This window comes from Cyanistes caeruleus, chromosome 17, assembly GCF_971803275.1.
Source record: "Cyanistes caeruleus chromosome 17, bCyaCae1.hap1.1, whole genome shotgun sequence".
Classification (NCBI taxonomy): domain Eukaryota; kingdom Metazoa; phylum Chordata; class Aves; order Passeriformes; family Paridae; genus Cyanistes; species Cyanistes caeruleus.
Window position 1 is genome coordinate 13,466,377 of NC_141717.1, and position 9,606 is coordinate 13,475,982.

Genomic DNA, 9,606 nt, shown 5'->3' on the forward strand with positions numbered 1-9,606 from the left:
CCATTCCCATTCCCACTCCCCGTTCCCGTCCCCGTTCCCGTTCCCGTCCCCGTTCCCGTCCCCGTTCCCGTTCCCATCCCGGTGCCCCGGGCTCCCGGCAGGTTCCCACGGTGCCGCCCGCCCCCGGGCCGCCCCCCCCGGGGAGGGGGCACCCCCGCCCGCCCTGCTCGCCCTGCTCCGCTCCCTCCGTCTCTCCCCTTGTGCTTTTCCCTTAATTTTCTTTTATTTTCCCTTCCCTCCCCCATCTATTTATTCTCCATTTTGTTCTGTTTTGGCGTTTCTTCCTGGTTAGTTTTTCTTTTTTTTTTCTTTTTTTTTTTTTTTTTGTCTGTTTGGTTTTTTTCCTTTTTTTCCCCCCCCCATTCTTCCCTTCTCTCCCCTCCCCGGACGAGCACGAAATTCCCGGTGGCCGCCCCCGTCCCGGTGGAGGCGGAGGGGAGCGGGCAGGAGGCAGCGGGGCTCGCAGCCCCCAGCCCCAGAGCGGGCACTGCCCCCCCGTCCCGGGATGCAGGTAGGACGGGGGGGGCGGAATCTGGGAGAGGGGGGAGCTGGGGGAGGCTCTCTGGAGACGTGGGAGGCAAAGCAAACCCATGCCCCCCCCCACCCCCGACCCATCTCTCCCGTTTTGGGGGGCCACCAAGGTGTGTGTGGGGGGGTGGGGGACACTCACCCCTTCGTTGCCAACCCAGCTCTCGACTTTGCATCTGCAGACTGGGCACAGGCCCTGCTGGACCCCCATCCCCAACTGCTGGGACCCCCCCCAAATCCCCTTTTTATCCACCACAATAAACCCCCCATGCTCCTCATCCTTAGCCGGGGGGGTGCTGTGCATCCTTTCCGCCCGCTGTTTTTAACGTGCTTACTACACGTTTTCAGGCTGTTTTTGGAGCTATATTTAAAGCATGCAGTCAGTGGCTGGATTTAGAAATCCAGGCATAAATCACATTAAAACGCGGACGGCGACGATCCCAACGCGTCGGCAAAGCTTTGCCCTGATTTCATTCCTTCCCCCCCCCCACCTCAAAATCAGAACCCAGTCTGACAGCAAGGTCCCATCCCCCCCCAAATAAAACCCTGTAAGGACAGAGGTGGGATTTGAAGGCAAGGGGGGCCCTGCTGGGGTTTATTTCAATGCATCCATAGCGATTTATTTATCGATGGGGGGGCTTGGATAATTCCAGAGCCTGGGGTCTCTCCCCAGCCCAGCCCCTGTGCCTGCAATGAAGGAGCTGCCATCCTTGGGGAGGGGGCTGTGGAGTGGGGGGGTCCCAATGAGGAGATCCCCAGGGAAACCGTTTGGGAACTGAGCAAAGAATTTCTGATTAATGACCAGAACAGCTCGGGATTTCGGTTTTCTCCATAAATCCTGGCTGATTATAACCCTTGTGCTCAGCCTGTCAGCAGGCTTTGCGTGGAGGGGGGAGCCCAAGAAATAACCCCCAGCAGGGCTGTAGCCAGTGCCTGGCAGCAGCTGGAGGCTGCAGCATCCTCAGCATCCCAGCTGGAGCAGGGAAGAAGGGAGAGGGGCTGGGGGTGCACAGAGCTGTGGTTGGTGCCCTCCCCCCAGCTCACAGCACTTCTGATCCCCCAACTCTGGGGTTTGTAAAGACAAACACGTCCCAGATCAGGCTGGTTTAGAATCCAAATACAGACTGGTGGGGTTTTTTCCTTGCCTGGCACAGGAGGGTGGGTATTTATGAACAATCCCACCCTGTTTTCCTGCTCTGCCACCTGTGCATTCCCTTCCACCCCAAATCCCAAGCTGGGACCCCCAATGTCAGGACCTGCCCAACGCTGGGTGTCCTTTGCTTTCCACAACCTCCACCAAACCCCTGTACTGGGCTTTTTTCACAGCTGGCTCTTGGATACATCAGGCTGGATTTTTTTTTTTTTTTTTTCCCTTTTACCCAATAATAAGCTTTTTTCATCCAAGATCAGGGGGAAAAAAATAGGCAGGGAGGAGGGCTGACACACACAACCCATAGAGGGCTTTGAGAGGAGCACCAGCCCCAAAGCTGTAATTACTGCCTGCGTTTTTTTGGCTACGGATCAGCTGCTAAATTGGTTGTAAGGCACGGAAACGGCAGTTACACCTTTCAGCGGAAAAAATGTGGTTTAGTGGAGAAACGTGCATGGGAAACCTTCTCAAAACTGCAGTCCCCATACAACACCCCGCTATTACAGGTCCTGCATTTGGGAGTTTAAAACAATCCTCCATCCAGGTGAGCTGAGCTCAGAATGACAAGACCTTCTGCATCAACAGAGTAAATTGGGGATTTTTCCCTTGATCTGTCAGTTAAATCAAAAATACCCTCCTGGATGCAGGACACGAGCAAGAGAGAGGCAGGAGCATGTGTTATTTTGAGGTTTGATATAAAATAGGTACCCTTGGCTTCAGCAGTTCTCCGTAGCCCAGCCCACTGGAGCTGCAGGTACTTTCATATGCATACAAAACATTCTAAAATGGAAAATATTCACAGCTGCTCTCGCTGTTTTGACAGGGGGGAAGGAATCGTGGGGCATGTTAAGGAGATATTAAAAGCTGTGGTTTGAAGCTCCTAAAGCATTTACTCAGCGGGAGAGCCAGAGAAAGAAGTTTAGAAGTTAACTGCATACTTGTGTGCCTTTGCTCTGTCCTTCTTAAAATTCACCTCTCCTATCTGCTTCTAATTTAAACAAGCAGAGCCCTCCAGGAACTGGAAAATCCAGATTTGCAGCATCTCCCAGGGAAAGATGATTTCCTACGTGCCCCCCCAGCGCGAGGGTCCTGCTGAAGGTTAAACTCGTGAGTGCCTTTGGTTTTGCACCAAGTTAATCTCCCCACAAAATAAAAGACTGGGGAAATGCTGGTGAAAACTGCACTGATGTTGCCAGCTGGTCCCCGGCTTGCTCCCATCCCTCTTCCAGAGACAGAGATGGGTTTCACCACCTCTGCCAGCACTGAATGCTCATCCCCACACCGTGCCCTGGCCTGCTGCAGCTTCCCTGCCTGAAAACCGGGTAAACCCATCCGCCTCCCCGGGGTACATTACCGTGGCTTAAAATTAACACTCACAAATGTTATTTTCAAATCCCTTCATGAAAGGCATGAGAAGCGCTGGGTGTTAGCAGAATAGATCCTTCACCTTTTAACAGCTGTTAATTGCCATTAAAACCAAACCTGCACAGTTTTATTGGAGCAGCATCCGAGTTTCCGTGTCGCATGCCGCGCGTTGCAAAGCCCGCGTCCGTCCTCGGTCGTGCTCTCCCGCACGTGCCGGCTGCCGTGACGAGGTGTGGGGGATAAATCCTGTCTCACTGGTGGTTATCTTGCACTTCGGGGCCCTTTGGAGGGTTTCCTGGTGCCAGGGTTTTTTCCTGGTGCCAGGGTTTTTTCCTTCGCCATCCTGTGAGTCGTTGCACCATTTGCAAGAAGCTCAATGCACCTTCCCTCCACTCGCAGCAGGGAAGAAGATGGGATGCAAGACTTGTTCCCAAAAATATCCCGAGGAAGAAAGCAGGAGCCTGCCCTCGAGGAACTGGGTCCCTGAGGCTGAATCCAGCCCGCAGCTGCCAGCAAAAGCACGTGCTGGGTGTCACAGGGATGGGAATAGCTCCCTGTAACCAGTTTGGAGTAAATCCAAGTCTTCAACAGGCAGGGCTGGGGAAAGGCTGCCAGCACTGCTCCCCCCAACATCCACGGTGCTGGGGGTCCCTTCCCTGCTGCTTTTGGGGTTCACTGACCTGATCCCTTCCATGGCATCCTCCCATCACCCTGCAGCCCAGATCCGGCTGGAGAAGCCAAGCACCAGGCAGGGCAGAAACCCTTGGGAAAGCGCTGTGGGCAGGAGCCGCTGGCTCCTCACATCCCTCACAGGTGATTTACACACTCCCAAACATCCAGACCCACCCGGGAGCGCCCTGTGCCACCAAACTGCCGCTGCTAAAGCTCAGTGGGGTGGATTCCGCAGGGGAAGAGGGGAAGAAGTCTCTGTGACTCCGAGCATCTTGTTAGACCCCAGGGTTTCCTCTCCCCCTGGTCCAGCACACGTTGGGGGTGTCCAAGGCTGGCTCCCAGGGTTTATCCCATCTCTTTTCCCATCACCCAGCCCTCTGCATGGGGGAAGGGGTGATTGGACAAGACGAGCCCTTTCTGCTCCACAAAGCTCGTCAGCCAGCGGCACTGGGCTTATAATTATTATTTCCTTAAAGACGAGCCGAGCAGCTATAGACAAAAAAGTCCCCTCTTGTCGGAGCTGGAATTTGATGTCCTAACGACTGTTTTTGTACCGCGCCTGTTAGAGGAAAGAGCTCGGCAGGAGGGGGAAAGAGAGATTTAATTATAGAGCTGCATTGTGATTTTGCACACATAGCTGGCTGTTGTAATCAGGTTACAAGTGTATCTGATTTTCTTCCCTCCCCTCCCTCTTCCTCCTCTTTCTCTTTCTTTTTTTTTTTTTCTTTTTTTTTCCTCCCCCTTTTTCCTTTCGGTGGTCCAAATTAGTTGCTTATGTTTGGGTGTTGCAGAGGCGAGCTGTTATTTGCCTTCACTGAAGATCTTGATCAAGGGAACAGTGTTTCCAGGAGAACCTGGGCAGCTCTTTGCAGGAGGAAGGCACAGGTTCCCAGCTCCAGCAGAAACCCCTGGGGCTGTGCTGGGCACTCACATCCCACCATCCCAGGGCTCCCTTCCCACCACCAGATTAAAAAGAGACACCCACATATATATATATATATATATATAAATATATATGTATGCACAGACATGCTTTATGCTCCCCACCAAATTCCTTCACATCCAGGACTCCCTCAATAAATTGATGCTCTTGAAGAAGAGGAGGAGCCCATTTTACCTTACCTGAGGCAGGAGAAGAGAAAGGGCAGAGACAAGAACCTGTTTAAAAGAAACTTAATATTTTCCCTATCTGAGGCAAGTGATGCCACACTGGGATTGGGGGATGTTGTTGGGTTCATTTAGGAATCCATTGTTGTCCATGTGAATTCTTTTTTACATTTCAAATAACAGGATTATTTCCCCAGGGGGTAATATCCTGTAATTTGAACACAATAATGGGAATAAATTACTTACTTAGAACTAATAACGACAGCCTGATTCCAATATATATAGGAACTGTAACAGCTTTGGTTAGTTAAAGTGTAATTGTGTCGACGGATGACATTTTCTTTCAAAGGAATCTGAATGACTTTTAATTAAATTTGCTGGGGGTGGGGAAGAGAGGGAGAGATAGGCTGGGAGATGCGGGCTGCTGAGGCTGTGCTGGTCCCAGCCTTGGTGCCCCATGTCCAGCTTTGCCCCAGGCTGGGTGTCAAACCACGGTTGTGGAGTTTAAAGGCACAGAACAGAGGAGAAGGAAACCAGCACCAAAGCCCCGGTGTGGTGGGATGGAGGGGCTGGGGAGGATGAAGGGCATGGTGGGGCTGGGGGGATAGAGGGGATGGAAGGATGGATCCCAGCCCATTTCCCAGAGCAGTGCCCATATCCTGCCCTGGGGCACCACGGAGTTGCCTCTACCTTTGCTGGGGAATGGAGGAGCTGACGGAGGGCAGGAGGCACCAGCAGCCAGGCAGGGCAGCTCTGCTGCTCACACTGGAGTCACAGAGTCCCAGAATGGTTTGGGTCGAAGGGAATCTTAAAGACCATCTTGTTCTACCTCCAGGCAGGGACTCTTTCCACTATCCCAGGCAGCTCCAAGCCCCATCCAACCTGGCCTTGGACACTTCCAGGGATCCAGGGGCAGCCACAGCTTCTCTGGGCAGCCTGTGCCAGGGCCTCCCACCCCCACAGGGAAGAATTTCTCCCCAATATTCAATCTAATTCTGTCCCTTGTCAGTGAGAAGCCATTCCCCTTTGTCCTGTCACTCCGGGCCCCTGTCTGAAGTGCCTCTCCAGCTCTCTTGGAGCCGCTTTAGACACTGGAAGGGGCTCTAAAATCTCCCTGGAGCCTTCTCCTCTCCAGGCTGAACATCCCCAACCCAACACTGTTACCTCAGCCCAAGGGTTCTCCAGGGAAGGCAGCTGTGACCAGGGGGATCTGCAGCAGCAGCTGTGCATCCCAGCTCCTCGCCCTCACCCCAAAACTCCCCTGCAAGCCCCGGGCTCTGCACATCTCCTCACCGCTGCCTTCAGTGCCAACCCCTCCTCAGGTTTATTTCTGAATCAGCAGCACGCGAGGTTCCCTTCAGAGGCAGGGAAAATAAAAAAGCTGCAGTGTGCAGAAAGCCAAGTTCCTGCCCCGAAATAATCTTGGAGAGGAGCGGCGTGCTGCTGCCAGCGGCTCTGGCCTCCTCCAGGACTCATTTTCCTCTGTTTATCTTGAAAATATTTCTGTGCTGAGGTCCCACCCCGCGCGGCGGAGCCCTGCGAGGCCGCCTTCAGCCTGACACACGGCCTCTTGTTTATCCACTGCGAGTTTTACAAATAGCTTATTAAGCCCAGAGGTCTGTTTGCTGGAGGAAAACCTCACAGAGCAGCTCCTGCAGCCCCTCCCGAGGCTCCTGCCAGCTGTGCCCCCTCCCAAAACCCCTCTGATGTGCATCCAGGGGTTTGGGCCTCTGTGGCTGCAGACATCAATGTCTGCTGGGATTGATAAAATAACCAGAGTGCTGTTGATGGCTCTCCCACCACTCTCACCCTCTCCCTGTTCCCAGGCTGCTGTTCCAGACGGGATTTTGGCATGGCAAAAGGATGCTCTGGCACTGCTGGCTCTGGTTTATGTGATCCCACAGTGGAGCTGCTGAGAAGTTTTTGCCTTTTGCAAGACCCCCCTGCAAGAGCTGCTGGTTTTGGGGGGTTGAAGGGGTTTGGTTTGCAAGAATATTTTGAGGGTTGCTGAAAATATGTCCAAAGCCTTGAGAGATGAGGACAGTTGGGTGCTGTGTATGGTGGTCCTGACAGAAGCCCAGTGGGACCCTGCTTCAGGTTCCTTCCTGTGCCTCTGCTGCCCACCTGGCCCTGGGAGGGAGCTGGGATGGGGGTTCAGCCCACAGCAAACAGGGTCAGGGCTGTCCCACTGGGCTCGAGTCTGACCATGGGCACCTCTCTGGCCATCAAACCCTTACCCAAGCACCTCTGTCCCTGCTGCCACCACCGTCCTGGGCACAAGCCTGGCTCTGCCCGATCCTCAGCATCCCAGCCCCACCCTGGGATGCCCAAGACCCCCTAAAGCATCGTTCTCAAAGAGCCCAGTAACACAGCAACATTCATAGCCCAGCCGAGGAGATTGAGTTACCTGCCCCTGGAAGAATAAAGGAGCCATTCAGCCATTTTTTTAAAGTCTTTTCCCCTGCCAAGGCCAGACACCGCGGTGACGGTGGCGCACAGAGGCAGGGAAACATGAGCCCTGGCCTCTCCCTCCGAGGGTGACCCCAATCTGCCCCACATCCCCTGCTTCTCCGACCCTTTAACACGCTTTGCTCACCCGTCACGAGCTCCCTTATCTTTTAATAAAACCTTTAAGAGCAGAAGTCAGGCAATGCTGGCACAAAGGCAGCTCAGCCTCCTCCCGGGACATTAATCATTTTCTTTGACACGTTTTGCTAATTAGCCAAAGCGTTTGCCTCGACAGGGGAGAAACTGGGGCCTGGGAAAAAAAAAAAAAAATAGGAAAAAAAAACATTAGAGGAAAGGGGAGAGGTGGAAATGGAGGAAGAAATGAGAGAAGCAGGAGCTGATGTCACCCCTGTGTGATCCGGCATCCCTGGGCATCACCTTGCTGGGAGAAAACCCAGTTCCAAGCCCATCCCAAGGATTTTTTGGAGCAGCATGAGCTGCAGTACACATTTTACCTTCCCCATCCCAGTCCTGGTTACCCCAATAAGTGCAGACTGCAGCCATGAAGGGTTATTTGAAACACTCTGCTTGGAGTTTAACTCGTGGCTTTATCTTTTACACGGCTGTTAATCCTCGGGACACATGTTTCCTATCAGCCCTTGATATTTAACATACAATAAGTGTCTTATTAAATCCCAGGGAACGGCTCCATGCAGACCTGTCCCCCCCAGGATGTGTCCTGAGGACATCTCAAAGGCAGATGGGGCACCCCAGCTTGGGCACAGATTTGGGGTGTAGAGTGTGTTATAATCAGCAGGGAGAGAGCAAGAGAGGGGTGAAGGCTCCTCTGAACAGGAATTCAGCCTTTAAATTGGCCACCACCGCTCCCACACATGAGGAAACCATTTTTAAATGTTTTTAAATGTCACAATTTTTAAAAATATGTTATTTTTAAGGGTGTTCTGGCAATGCTGCAGTGGCCAGTGAGCCCATCTCAGGAAGGACTAGCTACTGCCTCAGCATGACTTCTCTTTCTGAGTCCCACTCAGTTTTCATAGGACTTGATGTTTTCTGGGAGAGAGAGACCACAGGGAGAGCAACTCGCAGTGAATTCCCTCTAATCCACAGCATTCAAAATAGAAAATCCCAAGGAGAAAGCATCACCTGCTCATCCCTCCCTCCAGCCCAGCATGGCAAAATACTGGCTCCTGTCCCAGCCCTGAACATCAGCTCTCCATCCCAACTCCTTAGGGAAGGGCAAGGCAGAAAACCACACGGCACAATTCCCTTTTCTCCACAAAACCGAGTGTAAAAGCAACGATATTGGGTGATACAGCCCCTCACATGATGTAAGGACACCCCCTGCCCACAGCAGCTCTCCCATCCCCATCCATGGGTACAAAGGAGCGGGAGCAGCATCCCAGAGCCACATCAGTCCTTTGGGGAGTGTTAAAAAAACAAATCACAGCTCTTTGCTCCTCTCCAGCACAAGTTTCTCATTGCTGTGGGATGACACACACCACCTCCTCCAAAACAAGCCTCTGTATTATTATTCTGTTTCTAATTTGGGGGTTTGGAAATGATTTTCCATGTCAGATTCCAAACTAAAACATTGCCCCCCCCCTCAAAAAAAAAAAAAAAAAAAAAGAAAAAACAATTACTGATGTGCTTTCCAGAGAGCAGTGCTCTCTGAGGAAAGGGTGAAGGTGTGGTACACAGCAGTGAGCACCACAGAACGTCCCTCTCAATGCCTGTTTCCAAGAAAAAACATTTTAAAAGAGCCAATTCAGTTAGATTCAGAGCTGGCCCAGACTCCTGCTGCAGCCGTGTCTGGGATGAGCCGGTCCCACCGGGAAAGGGCCGTGCTCCATCTCTGCCCTCCCAAGGACTTGGAGAAAAAGCGGTGAAAGGTGAGAGTTTGGGAAGCAGTGTGGTGCTGGGAACTCGCTGGGAATCAGCATCATTCCCATTCCGAGTGTTTTAACCCAAATCTACCGAGGGACCCTGCTTGCTTCCTACGAGGCATCGAGAAGCCAAGCCACACAGCGAGGTCTCACTTCTCCATGTCCTGCCTGGCCTTGGGGACACTGGGGACACCCAGGACAAGGCTGGATGAGTCCCCAGCCCCATCGCCCCAGGCTGTGGCACAAACCTTTTGGGGAGAATCGGGGGTGCCCGTGCAGCTGGTGCTGCTGGCAGGAGTGTGGAAAACAACACGCAAGGAGCCGCTGGAAACCCTCCAAGCTTCCAACGCCGTTGTGTAAGAGCCACTCAAAAATACTAATCCCCAAAAAATTCAACCCTGGGAGCGTGACCAGGCTGCCTCCCAGGCTTGC

At 52.8% G+C, this 9,606-nt stretch overlaps 1 long non-coding RNA gene across 1 annotated transcript in view; it reads left to right on the forward strand.

The window, feature by feature from the left end:
* Positions 1-3,178, forward strand: part of LOC111936111 (uncharacterized) — a 3,409-nt gene extending 231 nt beyond the window's left edge. The window contains exons 1-2 of the long non-coding RNA XR_015277225.1: positions 1-511; positions 2,684-3,178. The exon at positions 1-511 is cut by the window's left edge and continues 231 nt beyond it. This is a non-coding gene — a long non-coding RNA (uncharacterized LOC111936111). The remainder of the gene's footprint in view (positions 512-2,683) is intronic.
* Positions 3,179-9,606: the final 6,428 nt, after the last annotated feature.